This window comes from Amblyomma americanum, chromosome 11 (assembly GCF_052857255.1).
Source record: "Amblyomma americanum isolate KBUSLIRL-KWMA chromosome 11, ASM5285725v1, whole genome shotgun sequence".
NCBI lineage: Eukaryota > Metazoa > Arthropoda > Arachnida > Ixodida > Ixodidae > Amblyomma > Amblyomma americanum.
The window spans coordinates 6,547,839-6,567,048 of record NC_135507.1 but is presented as its reverse complement, the minus strand read 5'-3'; the positions used below and the strand labels follow the sequence as shown (position 1 = coordinate 6,567,048).

Genomic DNA, 19,210 nt, shown 5'->3' with positions numbered 1-19,210 from the left:
GTTGTCACGGTTCTGACTCACCAGAACACGTAGGAGCCGGCACGGAACGCGGATGAAATGAATGGCCGACGGACTTAATGCTTTAATCGCTCGCGGTGGTGTTGACACATCGGAGCGTAAGCGCCTGTTTAGCATGCACATCGCGTGGACCTGCACGTAGAGCATGGACTACACCACTTGCTAAAACGAGCGAACGCATACTCCGCTCCTTAGCGTGCAACGCAAAGGTAGTAGTGTGAGGTCTCGAAGTTAGGTAGATGAAGGTCCTGCGTTGTGTGAGGTGGGAAAAGCTGTGAAAAACCACTTTGCCTAACAAGTCTCCATTCTAGCAAAGCGATCACGCCTTTTCGCTCCGAAGCAGTATGTCGCCAACCGTCATAAAAAAAGAAATGAAAAGACTGTCGAATCACGGGAAACGTTAACTCGAACGTTTAACAAGTTACAAAAATTTAGTTGTGATAAAAATGTAGATAGACAAGCTTGTTTGTAACCTAGAAGCAAGAATAGATTGCACCCAAGCTAGAGACGCGCTTCTAGCAGCGATGTCCGAACCGCCGGCGTGGACTCCGCGTAGACTCAGTGGTTACGGCGCTCGGCTGCCGACCCGAAACAGGCGGGTCTGATCCTGGCCGAGGCGGTAGCATTTAGATGGAGGCGAAATGCTAGGGGCGCGTGCACTCTGCGACGTCAGTATGCGTTAAAAACCCCAAATGGTCGAAATTATGCGGAGTCCTCCACTACGGCGCCCCTTATAGCCTGAGTCACTGTGGGACGTTAAACCTCACAAAACCAAGAACATACCGCCGGCGTGCTGGCCCCATACCACTGGCTACGCGTTGCTAGGCCTAATCTTCTTTGCATCAAAACCGCAGCAGACGGTGCTTTGAATCTGGCGACTGCCTATTATAAGATGTCCAGTCCGGTTACGAATAAACAATAACAGAATAATGTTATCAAAATTAAGGTTTCGTTTCCGCAACTAGTTCGGCAGCGAAGCACGCCAGAAGGCCGCTGCGAAGTTTCAGTTAGGTTAGCTTTACTGCACGACAGCGATGTGGCGTGGGAAAAAGAGACCGAGGGCCACCCTCACGCGCTCCCCACATTCACCTTGTCACGCTGATTCACAGCACTGGCGCTGCCAGCAGGTACGTGGCCAAGGCCTCGCAGCCTACCCGTCTCCTTGCCCGAAAAGCGAACGAAGAGTGCCCTTAAGACAAGCGAAAAGTGGGGTGCGTCGTGCCGTTCGATATATCGAACGTGCCGCTGAACACGGGTTCGATAAACGCGAACATTACTGCTGTACTTTTGCATGGAAGTTTAAAAGGGATGTTCCAACAACGTTTCGATATAAACAATAATGAAATACATCCTGCCTCGACTGCATTACCCACTGAAACGGAGCATGCAACTGAGCACACAACGGCTGATCCCTGGTAAAGGACACCCTTCCAGCCAATGGCGTAGGCCGATTCTCATGACCCTGCTAGTGCGACAAAGCAGGGAGTGGCAGATGAAAGGGGATAATCCGTTTCCTCTGTGGTCCGGGATAGAGCCCACTCTCCATTTTAGCGCTGCTCCCTGCATCACCACGCTGACAGGGTCATGAGAATCGGCCGACGCCATTGGCCGGAAGGGGTCCTTTGGCGGGGAAAAGCCCCTGCGTTCTTGAGTTGTATCCGACTATAGTGTGCTAGTGTCCCACGCTGTGCATACGCGGCCTTTCATTTCGTCCTCACGGAATGCCCATGACGGGCGTGTAGAAAAACGAAGTGTTCTGCACCCGTCCGCTCAAGCCATCAAGGCGTAGAAGGAGAAGGTCCGTATCTTTCCTTTATCGGCACTGCGTACACAGTTCTTCCGAGTCCGGTCTGAGTGTTTTTCTTCCGTGGTGTTATCTATTACGTGCCTTAGCCTTGGGTGTACAGACGGGTGGTAGTAGTTTCTCAAGCGGCATCGGCTGCCCGCCGAGCAATCGCCGAGCTTTAGTCGATGAGGTGTTTCAGTCGGCCAAATTGCTCGGGCCGTTCGTGTTTCGGAGCAGGGCAAATGTAGAAACACCGACCACAAACAAAAGTACAACGCAAAGAAAGGTACCAAGATGGGGGTGTTGAGTTCGATACTGAAGCGCCAAATAAACCTCGCGAATTAAAAAAGGTAAAGAAAGCTTGGAGTCCAAGACAGGCACAATTAAGCAGAGGCTGCAAGAAATCTTGCCTGGAGACAATAAAGAAGTGAATGGCAGGTTTATTTTTTTTTTTGATGAACAGAGCCATACTTTCACGAGGTCGGCTATGATTCCACGACCAACACAGTGGCTCCAGAAATAGCTTAACCACGAAGACACAGCTATAAGGTAACCCATCCAAAGCCATTGCATGAAATACGGAAGCTGACGACCGATAATTATCAACTCTGACCAACTGTTTAAGAGACTAAGTTTAAACTAGGATCCTTGAACGAACGCCTTGTTGACAAACATGGATGCCAGCGACAATTTGCTGAATACACCTTTCACGACAATCAGTACAGTACTGTGAATGAACCCAAACCCAGCAATGCTAAGGTTCTATTGTAGCGCTGAAGAAGCGAATGCTGGCCCGTACGCAACCGACGCAATTTAATCCACAAAGTTAACAATAGCAGGACCCCGAGCGCTGATCTAAGCTATGGGAGGTCACGGAACATCGTCGCCAAAAGCGGAAAGGGAAGAGGACGGGGACGCCTGCCGGAAAAAGCTATTCGCAGAATCGCATACTCTGCGGGCCAAGGCGCCGCTGAGCAAGAGAGATCACTTCTTGGCCGCGCCCCAAGTGTTTGCATCGAGGAGCAACGACCACCGAGACACGGCGCCACCAAGTCCCCACTTCGATTATGCGCATAAACACGGGTGGGCTTCCTCGGGCTTATGCGCACGCGATTGGATTTTCTTAAGAAGTAATTCATAGAAAGAAATAAGGAGATAGACAGATGAAAGAAAAAGTACGTATGAAAGAAAAGTCTTCCGCTTTCGTCTATGGGCTGTTCGCCAATAAATGAGAAAGGGGGAAAGAAGCAAAGGAAACGCCTAGCCGACCACGCAAAATGGTATTAGGAGATAATGAAATCGACGTTGGCTAGAGAAATGAGGAAAAACTTCAGACGGCTGAGATGTCATCAAGACACTCAAGGCGAGCAACGCTGGTAGGATAACCACCACTCGAACACGTCATTGTGCAATGACTGCTAGAGCGAGCGAAGAAATATAGCTAAATGCTAGACACCCTTACAAAAGTTTTAGGCAGTCTTTTATAAAGACTGTCCATACACTTTTTGTGTATGAAGACAATAGACATTCCACAGACTCGTCTATGGGCAACACAAATCCTATAGACATTCTAAACACTATAGATTCATGGCCATAAACGGTTAGTACTTATTTTTTAGAGACAGTCTATACGCTACGAACAGACAAAGGGAAACATCTATATGAAAGCAATGGAGTCTATAAGAAGTCTGTAGACAGTCAATATACCATTTTTATAAGGACAGAAAGGGGAAATGAAAGAAGAATAAAAGAAAATCAGGGGCGAGCGCAAGATGTTTAAGAATGAGCCAAAACACAGCTCGACTGGTGAAACGCGGCGAGCTAGTGACGAGGAATTTCTCAATATCGTTGGAATTTTCGGCGAATAAATCGTGCCGTTCTGCGCATCGGATCGGTGAGGTTTCCGACAATATTGCTTATCGTTAAACTATGTCTATACGGAAGAAGATTCGCTGCAGGAAAAGAAAAAGCACGTCCGTATTATTGCAATGACGTCGCGCTGCTTAATTGCCGCGACCCGTTCCCTACGATACGCGGAATAACACCCAACGCGATAAAACATCGCAAGGAGTCTAAAGCTGTACAGGCATTCCTGTTATCGTTAGGTTTTAGAAACGTAGAGACAGGCACACTGAGAGCTACAGAAAAACAAATTCCGAAATTCACTGAATACGACTAAGGTAAAACATGTCTGTCGTGCCTGAGGAGTAAAAAAAACCGTGCTCATTAAATCTACTGATAATTTGACAGCAAAAAACTGCAAAATATAATAAAAAAAGCCTCCACTATGTGTGACGATCTCCCTATAGATGCGAGCAGTTTTTTTTGTTGTTGTTGGGACTGGGTTGAGCACGATTGTAAAGAAGCCGCAGAAAAGAAAAAAGACAGAGGATGACACCTAAAATTTTAAAATCAAAACACTCATCCCTTTCCTGTTCATGACGAAAAATTCACCGGTGTTGCGCTCCCACGTGCTTTTCCTTTTTGTTAACTGCGTTCAGGTGAATAGCCACCCGATTCTTGGCCGATCCCCCAGTGTGGGTATGTCCCATCTTTTGATAGGCTAACAACAACAACTAAATCGTCCTTTTTCGGATCTTACATTGTCTGTGCCGAGTCCAAAATTAAGGACACAGAGCCGTGCTCTCAGAGTGCCATTCTGCAGGAAGATCTGTTCATCCTCACGACAGCGAAAAATCCCCGGCGCATTTCTACGATCACGATAAAACTGTGTAACTGTGCACTACATCTACAGTGTTACTTGCTGAGGGCATAAGGTGCGTTTCTCATCAACATCATAATCGGAAAGCTTCCATCCACAGCCGAACTAATGCCTCTCCTTCCGACCCTGCCTTGCCCTCCAAAGGTCGCGGTCTCAACTCATCTTATACGTCCCCACCTGAACACAGGCGCAACTCTTCTCACCCCTCGAAATGCACCCTGCAAGCTTTAACAGATCACCGGTTCTCTCTCCTTCGCATTAGAAGCGCTGTTCCTGTCCATTTATGGTTTGCCCTCTTGATGTTATCGAGGACGTCCACTCGAATTCTGAATCTCACGCCGCCAACCGGGTCTCTTCACGTCACCAGGTATCCCTAACTTTAACTCCCAGACATCGCGCGTTATTTTTTTTTATATAAATCAGCATATTGACTATACAACTAATAAACTAATAATTATTGATGATTTTAATGCACACACTCAATTCTGTGCTCGTTCCTCAGCGCCGCGTCACACTGTAGACACACGCCGGCTACGGTGTGCCATTGCTGCTGACAGAGAGGTCGCCTTCGTAATAAGCGGGTTCCCAGCGCCTTCCCCGCTCGGAGCCGAACTAAAGGCCGCGTACCAGGAGGCGCGCAGACCAATCGGCGGCGAAAGGAGTGCACCAAAGCAGCCTCGTCGGGCCGACGTTTCGGGTCAACGGGTTCACGCCGCGCCAAAGAGGCATTCCTCCCTCTCGGCCGCCGCCCCGCATACGGAACCGGCGAGGCCCGCTGCTGGTCTGACCCGGGACGCCCCCTCCCTCGGCCCGACCCTGGAGCAGGGGGTGAGAAAGACGCCCCCGCCAGGAACGCCTGCCTTCCGTCCTTCCTTCCTTCTTCCGGACGGCGGGACTTGTGCTTTCACACTTACAGAGCGGACGCCCTTGCCTGCGTTCCGCGTCGCAGTCATCGGCGTCGACGTTGTCGGCGTAACCGGTAGTCCAAGTAGCAGTGCGAAACGCCTCCTGGAAGGCGGCTGCCACGGGAACTTCCCATACGAAAATATGCGGCGGTCGGCTGCAATTGGCCGTTACGATGGTCATCTTTGGCTGTAGTTTCAGGAGGACATACTTTTCCATAGGCAGCTATAAACGGTTGTGAAACTATAGATTTATTAGCCTAGATTTCTCAATAGCCGGCAATAAGCACTTCTTGTGGTATGTACAGATGATCATAAGAGGCCGTAGAAGGACATGGCTTGCCATTAAGTTTTTCCATAGACGCCAATAGGCCATTTTTGCATGAGGAGTTCCGGGAAAGCGGCTGGCAGAGTAACACGCCACCTGCCAGCGGTGGCAGCTGCCTGTGAACATCTGCGCTCAAATTTCGCATTGCCGACTACCGTAATCGTCTGAGAATTTTTTTTAAAGCATGAAACGCTATTGGCTGCCATTGACGGCGATCACGGGCTGACACCGCCCAGAAACAGTAGCGAACAGAACGCCGAAACAGAAGTAGAAACTGGCCGGACGGTATGTTCGGTCCGCATGGTTTATAGCAAAAAAAAAAAAAAAGAGAGAGAGAGAGAGAGAGAGAGAGAGAGAGAGAGAGAGAAACATAAAACTTTCCCATACCCGTGTCCTTGAATGGGGATCCAAAACAACGCCGGTACAAAAACTGCCAAAAAAAGCAGCTTCGTTTCTCGACGCCTGAGGCAACTCGGCCATCGCCACAACACCTCGCGCTGTCTGCTGTCACAGGCATATGTTAATCTAGCACCTCCTAGTAATTCCGCTAAGACCTGCCGAGAGAACTGTTTAATTTCGCCGCATTGTCGCCTCTGGTCGAGTTCCGATGGAGGTGGACCCGACTGAGCTACTTAATGCTCAGCTTTCCACCCCAAATTGTTAACAGCAATTAGTGCAACGTTCGTGCATTTTTTTCTTTTGCGAAAAAAAAAACTGCAACTTAGTGCGCGACGATTTATAGAGGAGAAAGCACAGAGAGCCGAGATTACACCCATGACACCGCGGCTGAAAGGAAACAAGCAAGGAGTATTGAGGGTCCTCTTATCTGCGCGCACTCTAAGAGATAAGATTTCTGCCCGCATTCCCGGCCATTGTGCGTCCAGGCCAAACGGGCACACTTTGGTGCACCTAAACGCGACAGATACCACGCTATATAAGCACTAGCGAGTAAGGAATTCGCACTTGTGGCACAGAAAAACAGGCATTAATATACTCTTTCGCGGCTTTCCTCTGTAATTTGACGTTCAATTACTACCGATTAGCAAAAAGTCAAGATAATTCGAGTAATTCGCACTCAGCAAGGAGTACCTACTTCAAAGCGTCGGATCAGCGCAACAATGACGTTTTTCTAACCACGATTAAGACAAAAGACAAACAATAAGACGATTATTTTAACACCTTCAAGGCTACGACATTGGCCTAAACAGGAACTAAATAACAGGCTCTTACGTCCTTAAACGTGCTACTGGAGAAGTGCATCATATAAATAAAAAAAATCGAAGCAAGGAAAGCACACAAACAGTGCAGGTATACGAAATATGCATCTCAAACGAACGGTTCGCTCCAAAATGTAAGCAATCACTTCCTCGGGCAAGACCGTTAAACTTGAGCCTAATCCTACGTCCATGCAGAAGCTGGTAAACGACGCACAGCATGTTGCAGTTATCGATGACCTTAGCCCTTGACAGCGCGTGTGAAGGTTCCCACTCCTGGCGTGGCGGTCGCGGGTTGGACAGAATTCAGCGAGTGAGGAGTAAGAAAAGATGAAATGTCTGTGCCCGTGGGGCGAAGAACAAATGCATTTCTTGCACACCAGTTTGGCTATACGATGTAACGGGCGAAGCGCTGTCCGTGTTTCTTCATTCGAGAAGAGCGCATCTCTTTTCGAATGTACAGCTCGCGTTTAAATAAACGCTGCCTGACGCGGAAATGCACTGGCTTGGTGCAAACCTATCCGGTGACATTACCAAAGCAAATAACCGGTCATGTCGCAAGCACAAGCACTGCAGGCAATCTTCCCCAAAGCTTACTGGCCAAAAGTTAACCAGAAACAGACAGTTTTTCATGTACTGCACCCTCTGTCCGCACCGGACGAATGTCATCACTTCGATTTCAAACGACGTTATTTATACGCACAGCAAGTCGTCGTATCTATTTGAGGGGCGACCGATACTCTCGGCGGCCAAGAAAAATTTCCCCCAAGAAAATATCTTGCTCCCGTTTCGTCGTGAAGTCTCAAAACTCTTCACATAGTCGTTATGGAAACATTCTTATGATTTCAGACTGTTTTCTCAGACTGCACCCTTTTTCGCGGAAAAATCCATGGACGAAGACAAACAAGTGGCAACCCCACTCACATGAAGCCGATATTCCCGTCCGCCGACTGCGCTCACGTTGCAGCGTGCTGAACGCCTTCGAATGCTCCGTTGACAGTCTCCCCAGCACAAGCGCGGGACACCACGATGTACACAGAGAGAAGCCTTGCGAACGCCACCGCATAGACTACCCAGCTGCACGAGAACAGCACACTAGCTGACCACGAGTGACCCGCGCGCCTCTAAGCGGTGGCGCTCGTCGAAGCAACAAAAGCTGGCGCGTTGTATTTTTCCCGCTGAGACCGCCGCGGCGTTTCCCTGACGACTGGCTGAATGCGTGCGCGCTTCAGCATCTGTCAACCGCATTGGTCAGCGCGCCAATCGAAGTTTCTCGCCAGCGTCCGCAGGGCTACGCGAAGCGAAACCCCGGGGGTGAAAGGGAGAGGATTCGTTGAGGAGTCACGTCGCACGACTGTTTCCCTCCCTCATTCAACACTTGCCTCCTTCTCCTCTTTTCGTCCCGTCCAGTCGCGTGCGGGCTGTATGCTCCTTTTTTTTTGTACTCCGCCACGCAGCCCAAACAAGACGACGCCGAACGCGCCATCGGTCTTACCGTCGCGTTAGCGAAAGCGCAAGCTGCAACCAATCCACTATGCCCAGGTTGCCCGCTTGCAGCGATATGGGAAACATACGATCACGAAAACGAAGAAGGAACAGAGAACTGCGCTCACGTTTTAAGCCGGCAATAAGTCACAAAAGTCGGACACAAACCTCAACAAAAGCTCAATCTCGGGCTGCGCACCGAATCCAGTGAAGTATGAATGCAGCGATGAGACATACTGCGATCAGCTGAATGAATGAATTAATTAAATGCAAAGCAAGAAATAAATGAGTTCCAACGGTACACGTTTAATGTAGTAAAATGATCAGTGATCCAACCCCTCAGGCGCACACGGTGTCTGCGTATGCCAGTCGCACGCATTCACAGTAAAAGAGAGATGCCGCAAGACCCCGCTTTCATCGCAGATAGCACGCACTAGCCCGAAAACAAGCGGCACTCAACACAGACGAGCAGTCGTAAAATACGTCCCTAAGATGAGCGGAGGCGGGCACCACCAGCGTCAGGATTGGCCGAACGTTGCACGAATGCATGGCGCAACTCGAAATGATAACCGCGGCAAAGCAACGCCGGACAGTCGTAAAGTGTAACGACGACAGGTCAGGGTCGTCAGCGGAAAGCAAAAGGGCCCCACGTCCGTTTAGCCAGAATACACTCGGTATATACTGCGCAGGCTTTCCGGGACAGATAAGGATAAGGTGAAATATGAGGTGTATACAAAGGAAGGCATATGCTGACTCTATGCGCGGTTCTTATGAAATGCGCGTATGGAGTGAACCTTTGCGAAGGATTCATCCCACTCGAACTCGCTCGAACGCACTGTTGCTTCGCGCAAGGCCCAGGTGACACTTTTGATTTTCTGTTTTTCTAGTTTTAACTAAACGGGATAGGCGGCTATAGTTCTGGAAAAACCCGACCGTTTTGCGCATAAAAAAAAAATTCCAAACAACCTGGACAAAAGAACGGTTGTGGAATTGTAGATGCAATTTCTCAACCCTTTCTAGCGGTGTAGGGAACGGTTTCACGACGGGCAGGGGTAGCACATTATCAAAACATATGCAAATAGGGCGAGCGAAAGCTCGGCCGCACTGGTTTCAAGACAGCCGCTTGAACTAACTATCGGAGGTCAAAGAGCGGCGATAGATAATCTCTTTTAAAATGGGTACCAGAGCGGGGGAGCTGGGAGCAACACAGCCAGATTCAAGCAACCGCATGCAAAGTGTCCGGAAGCGAACTAGACTAGCGTACTAACGTGGATTAAAAAAACAAAACGAAGCAGTTGAAGAACGAGGCCAGACGACTCCGCGCCAATTCAAGGCACACATAAAAACTGTATCGAATAACGCAGCCTCAGCGTGAGCTGGAAGAGTTTCATTTAAAGCCCCGTTCACGGACAATAACCGGTTTTCTTGGCGCATGTATACAAGGCAGCAGTCTGAGCTATAGGTGGTGCAGGTTCACGATATTTAGTGATTAAATTTATTGTATTTATTCAGGACACCCTAAAGGCACATTTGCGAGGTTATTAATACATGGGGAGGTGGAGTGTAATAACAGGAACTTCAAGAACTAGAAAAGGGCACAATCAACAGGCTAGATATAACATGGTAGTATGAGATCATTACAATACAAATAGGAAGACAAAAATAATAAGGCATAACAACAAATGAAAAATATAACCGAGTACGTTTATAGGTAGAAAACAGCTCAAAACTGTACCGAACACGAAACAAAGAGGAAGAGAACACACACGTTTGCTTTGCCCTCTTTCTATCGTGTTTGGTCCAGTTTGAGCTCATTTGCAACACTAGCACGTGTGTAGACTGCAAAACAGTGACAGTAGCAGTGACAGTGAAGGTGGGAAGCTTATCTACAGCGAAGTTAAAATGCAAGATCACTGCGTACTTGCGGCGCCTAGTTATTTATACTGCTTTTACAGTTCGGCAAGGCTAATTAATAGCAGCCAGACCAATGAAATACGACACCAGTGTCCATCCCGTCCATACTACAGCAACCGGTTGCGGTCGGTTGACGATACGAGACCCCAGTAAGCGACGTCAGAACCTGGAATGCGACCTGGGTTTGAGGCGGAGCTGGCAAGCATTTGTCTGCTCCGCAACGGCAACATTACGCGGGAGCATACGATCACGAGAAGATGGCGGAACGGGTCTCTACGATCAAATAAATAAAGTGCGTCAACGCTGCCCTACGTTCTGACCAAGAGCGATTAAAAGAGTGTACCTATGACCCGTGTGAGAATGTTTGACGAACCCCACACATTGAGCTTGTCTTCGAAGGAGTTCCGAAAGCTGCTGCTGTACAGCATCCTGCACGTACAGGTGCGGCCAAAATATTACGGAGCATGCTTCGGCGCTTGAAATTTTTTTCACGTGTTCCGTAGAGGAGATATGAGTGTGTCTTCTGTTCACACACGAACGCACCAGTGACGTGTGCTAAGATGTGTAAGCAGTACCTCCTAATTTGCGTTTGGTAAGGTGTGGCGAGAGTTCGATTGCCGAAGCGTGCTCCGTAATATTATGACAGGGACTGTACGTATCACACAGACAAAGGTTACCTTTTGTTCAGTTCGGTTTAACAGACGCACCCCATCCTATTCGTACCCTCATGCTAACTTTCTTAAGCTATGCTGTTAAGACAGTCGTAAGCGTGACGTCCAAATATGATCATTACTGTTTTGTATTTTGTACATTGGATTAATTTTATGTGTCGTCCTTTACGCTTGTCCATGCTTTCTTATTGTTGAAAAGCCCCTCCTGCTTGGGATGTGGCGTTTTGGCCAGCAGTGTGACTAAATAAATAATAAATAAATTAACCGCTTCAACTTCCATTCGAGATAACTAAACGTTTGCTGTGATCGCTGGTGACTCCGCCACACTGCGGACATGAATGCATCAAAGGATCCCTGAAACATACAAGTGACTTAGCTACCGCTTTCTCCTGTAGTCTTCTTGTAAAGCCCCAAAACGTCCTGCTACAATGCGGACGTGTCATGGTGTCCTCCGTGAAAAAAAAAAAAAAAAAAAGAGGAAGAGAAACATGTAATGGAGGACCCCTACAGGAACGGAAGCTGCTACTGACGTATTGAGCTGAGGACTTCTTGTTGTTACCCTTGTCAAAACCCAGAGAAGCGCCGCATATATGTTTCCCTAATGACCGATGTGGGTGGAACATTTAATGACTCGCTTTATGTGACGCGCACATTACGCGCGCACTCATTACCAGATGTCGACGCTTCGAAGCCCGGCAATCGCATCTCTTAAGCCCTCACAATCTAAAAGAGCACATCCTGACTAACATTTCTATTCCATACTGCAGCGTACTTTTGATCCCAAAGAGACTACTGCGGAACAGCAAGAAAGGAAATAATCCGATCTGCGCCTTTTTTAACATTCTTTATTTTTTGTCAAGCGCTGTTTGCACAAGCAGAATGGTTTCTTGATGCGACACCTCGTTAGGCGAAATGGCCGAGACAGCTTTGCGCACTTCGTGGCTTAAATAAGCACAGCACGGTTTTCCTTGCCGCATATGCGACAAAGAAGAAAGCGCGCCCTCCTTAAACGGAGTTTTGAGCCCGAATGCATCGTTAAGCCCTGCTAGCCCGCTTCTTCCGTATGAATTCGCGCCAGGAACTGCTTCAAGGTCGACACATATAAGTGCGCTATAGCAGCATAGTGGCAGACCTTGGTGGATAATGGCGAGGAAAACTAAACTACATTATACGAAGCCGGTGATTGGTGGTGGCGATGTTAAGCTGCAGGCGGGGTTAGCCTTACACTAATTGTGTGGCCAGGTGCTCCGCCTATGTCTCACAGTCACTCACCACAGATGCATACATAAAGCTAGGCTCAGACTGAAACAGGGTTTAGGCATGAGAGCGATAAGATGCGCCAAACGACAAGCGAACCACAGTACATGTTTCCAAAGGTTAAGGTATTTAAATGAAGGGGAGACTTAAAAATTCCGTTATTACTACGTGCGGAACTATACCCAGGCTCTACACAGGGACGCGGTAATGGAACACTTTAAATTAACTTCAGCCTCTAGGATTACCTTTTAACATGGATGGAGCTCCCAGTGGGCAGCACGCAGAGCCCTGTCGATGCCGACCAACTTCAGTTTTTCCACAGTATCCCTTCAAAGAACTCCGGGTGGTCGAAAAAATTCCGAAGCGTGTGATCATAGCCTGCTTCATAATACAGGATAGTTTTGGCATGCAAAAACGACTCCTTTTTATGCTCCTCCCATAGACCTTTTTTTTTTTACTCCGTACAGGAAACGTAAATCCATCTTTGAATGATTTATGCCGCAGGCACCAAATGAAACCGGTGCCAACTCACTAAGCAGTTTGCCCGCAGTGTCCCTTTACAGAACTCTGGGTGGTCGCTATCAATTCGAAGCGATCCACCACAGCCTTCCTCACAGAAGTGGTGTAATAGTTTTGGCACGCATATACGACTCCTTAATACTCCGCCCTCAGGTTTTCTTACTCCGTAAAGGGAAACAAAGTCTGGCTGAATGACGCAAAAGGCACCAAATGAAGCCGGTGCCCACTCACTAAGTAGCGGTAACTACGGTCCCCAGCGACCTTTCCTTTAACGCGCCGCTATCGACCCCCTCCGCTCACTCCCTCACAGGAAACGAAGGCCCATCCGAGCACTTCCTACGGAGCTTGGAGATCGTACCGAGAAAAGGCCACGAGCCAGCTGCGAGCAACTGGAGCAGCTCTGATTAATCGCATTCCGGCGAGAAAGGACCCACCGGGGCTTCGCTCGGAGGCCACACAAAGAGCCCGCCTCAGCGGCACGTGTTTGTCGCACTGTTCCTGCGCACGTCCATGCATCTTCGGTGCTGAGGCTGCATCCGGCGCAGCTACAGTTTACACGCGATGCTTCGCAGCCGGACTGGGTATGCACAAGGGAGAATCAACTATGAAGTCAGCAGCGGCAGGCGTCTCGAAGGCAGCGGACTAACACGTGAGAACTCAAGGGGCCGCCGCGCGAGCTCGCGTACCGCGAATCTACGGATGACGGCGACGAATCAGCCTTCACGGCCGAGTCGTTCGCCGCTATCCGCGCGCCTAAGCATGCACGCACTGTCGGTCAAGTGAGTCGGACCCGCTGGCTTAGAGGACAGAGGCAGCGGAAAGAAGTAAAAAAAAAAAAAGACAGAGTCGCGATTGAATAGGCCTTCTCAGTGTAAGGTGGCGCGGAGGCCGTATACGTTAAAATGGCGGCCTTCGAGAAGGTAAAGGTTAATATGCTAGTCGGTCATTAGGCTCCTTCCTGCTCACCAGGTGACTTTTTTGGCGCCCAAATTAGGGACGCTTTGAGGAGCACCCAAAGACGTGCAGCTTCGCAACAATTTTTTTTTATTTGAGAATTTCATACCGATTGTCTCGGAGGTAGAGCAAGCGGCTTGGAAACTTCGACCGGGGCTATGCCACCACGTGAGAGCACGGACAACATTCCGTGCCCGCATAATTGTTTTGAAATTCGGCTCTTATTCCTTTTCTAGTTGCTCTTGGAGTCTTGTGTACATCGGTTGTATAGAGGAGTTTTATCTAGCATATCGATGCAAACATAACAAAGGACAAGATTTGGTAACGCGATACCGTGCTTTCAAAAGTTCGCAAGGCAACGGGTTTTATTTGAGGCGGTGCAGCAGAGGGCTATAGTGTATCACCTTAGGAGACCTGAAATTTTTCTCGTCTTCCGCAGAAGTAGGAGTTTTGAGAAGTTTACTTGAGGCACAATACAAGGTAAAAACGAGGAAATCGGGTGCTCTGCGAACTTTTGAAAAAGACCGATAATAGATCTGCATTGCATCTTAGTAATTACTCTCGTGAAAGCTCAAGTGCAATGCAGAACACTACATGATAGTTAAACTGCAGAAAAGCCTGACATGCCGACAAGTGAGCTGTTTATGTCAGTGGCGCGGAAAGGGCATCGTTCAGTTTACAACCACTACGAGTACTTGTAACACATTTTGGTCGAGAAAGTTGTTCTCAATCGCTCAGGAAGCAACTGCATACGGAGAAACTCTTCATTCTTGTTTCGTTGACCAAAAAGAGGTTACCGTGTGTTCCCTGCCAAACTGCACCGCTGCAACGCCCCGTTCAACTCAGTACATTTGTTTTCTGGTCACTCTATACGACCACTGGATTGATAGACGCGTTTCCATCAAAATGCGACGACAGGCACCAATTTATCGGAGACGACGTGCGCGGGTATGATGGCGGGTAAAGCAGACAGCCCGACGATGGGTAAAGGTACCGCAATAACACGGATATAACTATTGCATCAAAATTCGCAGCGCCCAAGGTGTTTTGGGCTGGTCGGTACGGCATTTTAAAGTTACTGCAACGCAACACCACAAAATAAAGTCGGACAGCAAGGACAACAACAAGCACCTGTATCGGATTCTTGCACTCTCTGCTTTGTCCTCGGCACTGCGCTACAGAAGCCCCGACACCTTTTTCGAAGAAGGCCGCGCGTGTGTTTGTGCCTCTCTGTGTGTATGTCTGTGCGTGTGTGTGCCTGTATGCCTGCGCATGTGTCTGCGCATGTGTCTGTGCCTGTGTATGTGCCACTGTGCGTGTACGTGCGTGTTGAACGACAGACTGGAAAGCTGACCAGAAGAGATTGACGGTGGGGGCGCCGAGCAAAACGAGAACGAACAAGAAATGAAATAAAAACAGGACAGGAAAGACTTAACGCAGAATGACGCTACTTAAAATCGCGTCAATACGGTACGCTGTACTCACCGCCACACACACAACTTGCCGTAGAGCGCGATAGGAAGTGGAGCACCAGGCCACGCGCACAAACTCGGGCACAAGCATGCCGCAGCTCACACACAACGAAAATGAAAGAGAAAAGGGCACGAGGCCCCACTCTCTTCCCGCACCCGCCGCGGGCTCTTTCTCGCCTCTCCTCGAAGACGGCGTCCGGCGTCGCCGGTGCGATGTGTGTAACGAGAACCACGATAATAAGAGCAGGAGAGCGAGAAAAAGTGCGCAGGCATGCGCCGCCGCCGCCACGACTGCAGTTCCGGGATCACGCTTCACCCGAAGCGGTCAACGAGGGCCTGCGCGCACGGTCGTCCGTCCATCCGTCCGTGCGGATGGGTGAAGTGTGGAGCTAGGGAGAGAGAGAGGGGAGTAGTAAAAAAACCGACACGTGCGTCACACGCTGGCTGACGCAGAGAGAACGGCCGTGGGCCATAAAGATTACAGGCGGCGCATCCTCGGTGGCGATGTCTTCTAATTGCTCTGTATAGGCTTCCGTAGGCACCGGCGGCTGCTGTTCTCTCCTGTCCAGCTTCAACGGGAGCAGCACTGGAAAGGCAAGGGTGATGCTCGAAGACGGTGACGATGACGATGATCTATTACGGCGCAAGGGCAGCTTTGGAAAACAGCGCCATGACACAAGGGATTCTCGTCTACATAAGGTGAGGTGAAGGACCCATTTCGCAGGAAGTTCCTCCCAGACAAGCCGAGAACAAGGCCAGGGGAAGGCTTGTACCCAGTGCATCACTGCTGAGCACCCAAAGACAATGGGGATCGAACCCCGCACGTCCCTCCCGCATGCGAGGCGGATGCTCAAACACTAGGCCACCGCTGCGGTCAAGTTACGAAAACAGCCAGGGAAGGTCGTCGAAACGGGGTGCAGGGAGTCATGAGGATCGGGCTGCACGATGTTCGCCAGTAACGGAAGGCGCTGGTGTTCTGCTATTCGCTGTTGTGCATCAACTGGAGCACGTGCTTAACGCTCGCCGAAGCAAGTTAAAGGCGCGGTACGCTGGACTGGACCTCCCGAAACTACGTGTGGGCTTCGAGGAACGCCGCTGCGAAGGCCTCCGGATTAATTACGGCTATCCGGAGTTCTTTGACGTGCGCTCACATTGCACAGCACATGGGCGTTCTTGTATTACGCCTCCGTGGAAATTGGCCTGCCGCGGCCAAGATAACATTCATTGAGCTTGGGCTTAGCAGCTGATTATCGGAGTCATTCAGAATCGAATCGGATGGCTACCATGAAGAGCTTTAGTACACGCTAGCTGTCACACCAACGGCACCTATTTAAAACCAGAGTTTAGTGAAAGAAGAGAAAATAACTCGGTAATCTCAGCACTTATGTGACTTCCACATACACACCCCCAATAACAGAAACGACGCTATCACACTTCTTTCACTAAAAATGGCATAGTACTGTGAGCACTGATGCGCGAACTTCATCGTTCTCATGTGCGTGCAATTCCTGACTTCCTTCATAAAATAAAAAGCGAAGAAAATAAAATCGCAAAATAGGGCTCATATGCGACACAAAGAGAGAAACCCTTTATTGAAAAGTAGGCCATTAAGCCGGCATGAAGGATTCGATGACATGTTACTCTGCGTGCGGAAAGGAATTGGCAATAGAAAGGCGCAAAGAGAAAGGCGCGCAAGAGCATAAATTAAAGAAGCAAAAAGTAAATAAAAACATTGGAAAGAAAAAAATTAAATGGGCACTGAATATGACCCAGGTTGCATCAACGTGTAATGCTACAAGGTGTTAAGTGGTGACGTGCACTGTACTACAAGGGGGCTCACAAAGTCCAGTGCAAGAAGATTGCATAAAGATGAGATTTACGTAATTATTAAGTTCGTCGAGTAGATCAATCCCGTCTGAAAAAGTAAATAAAATTTTGATTGCACGTCTCTACAGCGAAAAGCAAGCTAATGGACCTAACACACAGCACACTGTTAGAGGCACTTGGGTGAGGAGCTCCAACACATTTTGAAAGAGCAGTTGATTCATCGAGAAAAATTTCGGGTAGGACGCTGGAGCTTTAAAAATAATGCAGATTAGATGAGGATTGAAAGAACCCTCCACTTACGTTGTGCAAAGGCCAATTCACAAATTGACACCAGGAAAGAGGACGCACACGTCGTGATCCAACGAAAGAAATGCACGCCGACGTCTCCTGAGACGCGACGTCGACACCGTGAAAGACGGAAAAAAAATCCCCGGCACTTCGACGAGCGACGGCTGTCCCTCGGGCCCGGCGCGCGAAGAACTCCGAGTCCGACTGAACGAGCGACCGCCGGCGCGAACGCCGTCCGTCTTCTCAAACCCCGAGGCCGACGACACGGAGAACCTCGGAGCGGAGCTTCCCCCCCCCCCCCCCCCCTCCCTCTTCCCCTCTCCTCTCCTGAACCTCACTTCCACCAGAGTGCGCATACAAGATGAAGATGCGCCGCTTCCATTTCCCAGAGTCCGTTCGTTCACGGCGGGGGTTCGCGAATAGCCGACACAAGGGAGCAGGTGTTTTCTCCCCCGAACAGGAGGAGGAGAGAACGAAGGTGGGTTAGGGCGCGAGCAAGAGCGGCGCACCCCAGGTCCGGAGCTAAGAGCGCGGGAAAGGCGAAGAAAGAAATGAGGCTGAAAGCACGCGGTAAGGGGACGTGCCAGGCGACAGGTCATCCATCTCCATGAATGAACGAACGAATATGCGAATGAAAGAGTGGAAGAATACGTGCGTTAACGAGAACGAATGAACCCGTGAGAAAATGAAAACAGATGAATGCCCCAGTTAGGAGCTGAGGTTAGCGAAGTTAACGTATTGATCTCAATCAATCAATCAATCAATCAATCACAGACAACTTATACTGGTGAAATAATAATGTTAGTCTTGCAAGGAATATGGAACTGCACAGAGACACGCACAGATGCGAACTTATTGATCAAAAACATCTCGACTTGACGGATGCGCGGATATCGGCAAGAACCTTTACAGACCTGCAACACGAGTGGACGATGCTGCACCGCAACCCACCGTTCGTACAAGAGGTAAGCGTTGAAGGATATCACTCAAGAGGCACTGTCGCGTTGCGTAAGAGAAGCTGCACAGTCTGCGTATTCGCAGGATGCTGCACTCGCAGTGGAGAGGCTATCCACTAGAAGCCTCTCCAGAGATACCGGAAAAGAACACAGCAGACAAGATTATGACAAACAGGCGATGCCTCGCATATGACCTGCATTGGAAAACATCGATTAACGTACCGTAGAAACACACCTGGGCAGAACAGAACTGTCACTGGAAAAAAAAAATTAAAAGATTGTTTTACGTACCTACAACGTTCGCTAACCTCACATGTGGCTGGAGGAATCCCTTAGTTGAAATTACGCAGATATTGTTTACCGAGAAAGTCAACGGACGCGAGGGGTTACCAAACCTCTCAAACCGCGAGCGATACGCGCGCCAGCCAGTCTTCAATCGCCCTAGTCGTAAGGAGGTAACATTTTCGGAAATTAAATACCGTGGAAATGCGTATTGTTTTCATCAGTAAAACCTGTCGGAATCAGGATATTTACACACTGTGGTGTACCCTCCACGCCTACATAATATACAGACTGAAGAAGTGCTTGGGACTGTGGTTAAGTAATGCGCTTAACCGTTCTCGTTTCTGGCAATCTGTGTTCTTTAATCAGCATTCCTTAATACGCGATCCTCAACATGCGCTTTTCAGTACGCTTTCCTCATTACGCGCTTCTTAAACCGTGTTCCTTAATATGCGCTTTTAACCTGCGATTCTTAACCTGTGAATCTTAATCTGTGTCCGTGCAAATCCTAGAAGCACAGCTCTCACATGACATCGAGTCTATATATTAATGAATTTACATGAGATACAGATTGACATCTATATGCTCCTTGCAAAGCATGTTCATCATTCCTTT

General features: G+C 49.0%; 1 protein-coding gene across 7 annotated transcripts in view; it reads right to left on the bottom strand.

The window, feature by feature from the left end:
* Positions 1 to 19,210, bottom strand: part of LOC144111184 (uncharacterized) — a 214,711-nt gene that overhangs the window by 32,617 nt on the left and 162,884 nt on the right. The window contains exon 1 of one of the 7 annotated variants that reach the window (XM_077644364.1): positions 17,370 to 17,593. The exons of 4 other annotated variants lie outside the window; for them this stretch is intronic. The gene's annotated coding sequence lies outside the window, so the exon portion shown is untranslated. Of the gene's footprint in view, positions 1 to 7,894; positions 8,114 to 15,255; positions 15,576 to 17,369; positions 17,594 to 19,210 lie in introns of those variants that run through there. 2 more of the 7 variants (XM_077644363.1, XM_077644366.1) reach the window with 2 other exon arrangements.